Genomic DNA, 4147 nt, shown 5'->3' on the forward strand with positions numbered 1-4147 from the left:
CAGGTGAGTGTGGCAGGCTGGAAAAATACTAAGAAGCTGACTGAGGTAAACATGGCACAGGAAACTGAAAACAGGAAAAGAGAAAATAAGACAATCCCAGACAATGAAAAACAATCTGAAAAATACTACCAAAAATAGCCAAAACACAAGAATCATAACAGCCTATAGTTTAACAATGGCAGCGGAGGAAGTGAATGAAGCCATTCAGTTGGTGTTGACAACCTTTTAAAAATAAATTAAATTTGTCTTACAAAGCCTGCAGCACTCTTTATAGTCATCTTGTTCAGCTCGGTACTTCTCTCTTCCTAGGAGGAGATGGTTGTTTACACCACACGTAGTTTCTAGTTAGCTTCTTAGCTCTTTTTCCTTCACAGTTGAGCTGATACACTACATTTGTCACAGCCAAACAGCCTTTGGGTAAAATCAGAGCCAATCATTTTAAATTTCAACAAAGGCCACACCTCCAAGAAATCATTTTTAATAGCTGAGAGTCCAGACCCCACTCAACTCCATCATTTATTAATATAAAACGATCATAATTAAATCTCCAGCATGAAAAGTGTTGGGTGACATACCTCAAAATCAGAGAATGCTGGTCCTTTAAGAACTCTTGTTTTAAAACCTTGCAGGCTCAAAATTATTTTACTGTAAAAACTTGAACTTGGACACTTATTTTATCTTTACTATTCCACATAGAATATTGCGTAAAAAGGGTTTAAAAGAAATAAATTAAAAACACATCTGTGCTCTCATTCTTCAAGGCCAAACTGCAGGTCAGTCTGTCCAACAGGAAACCAGGCTAATTGAAAGACACCAGGACTCCTGTCGTTTGGAGACCGTCTCACCTGGGACACATAAAACCTGTTTCTGCCCAAAACTATCCTCACAGCACATTTAAGACTATCAGAAGCAAATGTAATCTTGTGACACACTCATTTCATTTTTCTATTTTCTTCTTTAACATAATTTTTCAAAGTTTATATTTTAGTTAGAATAGAATAGAATAGAATAGAATAGAATAGAATAGAATAGAATAGAACAGAATAGAATAGAATAGAATAGAGANAAACGGTCCAAAGTGTGGTGTCACTTTACAAAATAAGATGCAGAAACTTCCACCTACAACAAATGCTTTAAGAATATTTGGTGCAAAGACAAATTGTTAATGGTTTTAAGTTAATATGTTGGTCAATTTCGAGTTTGACTTTGACTCAGAAATAGTAATTGCTTCGTAAACCTCTGTGTGAGTGTGTGTGTTTTATTTATTTATTTTTAAAGTACCGATTTAAATACCATTTAGGAAATGGTACAGTTTTGAAAGTATCGATTTAGCACCCTTATCGAAGTAAAGCCTTTCAATACCCAACCCTACCCCTTGTGGCAGTATGCCTGTGCGGCTTTGAACGCACCACACAAGTGCCTGTTTCTGATTGGCTGGTGAGCTCGCTGTTGTTGTATAAAGGGGGGGCTTTCCCCCTCCACCTCTGTTACATGTTTGTCTCCCAGTTCAGACTACCATGGTTGCGGGTGCTGCACGCTAGGTAAGAGAAGCTTTATACATACCACCCCCCCCCACACACACACACACACACACACACACACTTTTTTCAGCCAAAGCAGAAAAAAAGACCTTTAAAAAAATGTGTCCCCCCACTTTTAAGATGGTGATTACGCCCTTGAGAGAGACATAAAAGAGTCTGATGTCCACTAACTTCCTGTTTCTCTCTATGCTGGGTCTTGGTCATAGCGGTCTCTGGCTAAAGGAGTTTCTGCGTTCAGGACCTCATGGTGAGAGTAGGAGGGGTTCATCCTATTTTCCACCACAACTTCCAGAATATAAGGAATATAATGAACACCTTCAAACATGTAGAAAGATGTATAAAACGGTTTTATATATAAACGGTCTGGCATTCCTTCAAGGAATTCAGATCATCTATCGGCTTCTATGGCTTTTAGACTCATATGATCGTGACAGTGGATGGAGCTTTAGATGAGCCTTATTAATGTTATGATGTCATGTGATACAAAACTAAGGAATCACCATTTTTGGAGGTTGTTTAAAAAACTAATTGTTCAAAATTCAAACTGTCTGGTATTAAGAAACAATAAAAAAGAAAATGAGTGTCACAGTTTTTTTTATTTATTTGTTTACTGATCAAGTAAAAGGAAAATATTATGGAATTCTCTGTAATGTGCAGTTCTAAAGCAAATATGTGCATCACATTAAATCTTCATTAATCTTCAGCTAAAGAAAGAGCTCACACCTGAAGGGCTGTTCAAACAAAGCAGCCAACATGAACTGTGGCTTCAACAGCAGAGATGTCAGCTGAAACATAGGAGAGGATCAGGAAATGTCTTCAAATAGAAAGGTATTTTTTAAATTATTTTTCAATCAAACAAAAAAGTAGTTTCAAACAAAAAAATTCATCTAAAGCATTTTTTTTTTTCAATCAAAAAAAGCGGAGCGGAGGCTGGACCTGAAGACTCTGAGCAAAGGCTGGAACTGGTGACTCGTGATCTGGAAGAGGAGAGGTTGAAGGAACAGGTGATGACTCAGGAGACAAGACCAGATGAAGAGAATGGTGGTGGTGACACAGGAGCTGGTGACTCTGAGACAGGAACTGGAACAGGTGATTCAGGAACTGAGGACTTTGGAGACTCTGATGCAGAGGAGACTAAAGACTCGAACTCTGGAGACTTGTGGGACTTGAGACCTGGCAACATGGCTGAAGGTGGTGTGGGTGGACCAGACAAGGATGATGATGATGGTGATGATGATGATGACGATGATGGAGCAGGACCAGACAATGATGATGATTGAGCAGGACCAGATGATGAAGATGGCAGAGCAGATGAGGTGAGTTTCACAGAAGCTGCGGCAGGAGATGCAGACTCAGCTGCAGCAACAAGCATGGAGGTCTCACTCAGCTGCAACAGGCTTGGAGGACTCAGGAGCTGCTGCGACGGGCTGGAAGGACTGAGCAGCAGCAGATGATTCTGGCTCAGCTGCAGCGGGCGCGGTGGAGAGGTGGGCTACAGCTGGCATAGAGGCCTCAGGTGGAGGCAAAGAGTACCTAGAATATTCAGGGCAAAAAGGATTGTCCTCTGAATCGTAAGCGGGATCATACTCCAGGTAACGTGGGTCGGACTCTGGGTAGTCGGGCTCTGGATACTCTGGGTAGTCGGAATACTCAGATTCTGGATACTCAGAGCACTCTCGAGAGTCATCTGTCGGTGAGGGTGGAGGACCACTGGAGGATCTTTAAAGTTCCTCTGACCAGGGAGTGTGTCACCTGGTCCTCACACGGCGTTAGACACGGGACCGGCTCCTCTGCGGCAGGAGAAAGAGAGACGGCTATGGGGGACCCAAGTGACGGGGCTCCACCACTCGCCGGCAAGCCAAATTTCATGTTGATTGGTGCAGCCGCTTTTGTGCTACGGTTTACCAAAAATCACTGGAAAAAAATAACATTAAAAATTTTTAAATAAAATAAACAGTACGAAAACAATATGACTAGCGCTTACACTTTGCGTGTGGGGATGAAGCACAGAAAAAAGAGTTAACCTGAAAGAGAATTGACTGTTGTGAAAATACAGTATGAGGCAGATGTCAGTCACACATTAATTCTGCTCCACACCTCCTCTGCTTCCATATTGGTTCTTTTCTGAAAACTCTTGTCTCTGCAGGTTGTAGCTCCATCTGTGCTGTTCTATTTCCATTGTAATGCTGATGATACTCAGTTATATTTATCCATGAAACCTGATTAATCCAAACAGTTACTTAAACTACAAGCATGTCTTACAAACGTAAAAACATGGATGACTCTTAACTTTCTGCATCTAAACACTCAGATAAGACAGAGGTTATGATTTTTGGACCTGAACATCTTAGAAATCAACTTTCAAGTTTCAAGTTCACTTTTTCAAGCCTTTCACCTATTCTGGATGGCATTAATCTGGCCTCCAGTTCTAATGTAAAGAACCTTGGTGTTATTTTTGATCAGGACATGTCTTTTAACACCACATTAAAAATGTTACCAGGACCACCTTCTTCCACCTGCGTAATATCACTAAAATATTTTGTCCAAAAATTATGCAGAAAAATTGATTCATGCATTTATCACGTCTAGACTGGATTACTGTAATT

The sequence above is a fragment of the Austrofundulus limnaeus genome, unplaced genomic scaffold, assembly GCF_001266775.1.
Source record: "Austrofundulus limnaeus strain Quisiro unplaced genomic scaffold, Austrofundulus_limnaeus-1.0 Scaffold468, whole genome shotgun sequence".
Lineage (NCBI taxonomy): Eukaryota > Metazoa > Chordata > Actinopteri > Cyprinodontiformes > Rivulidae > Austrofundulus > Austrofundulus limnaeus.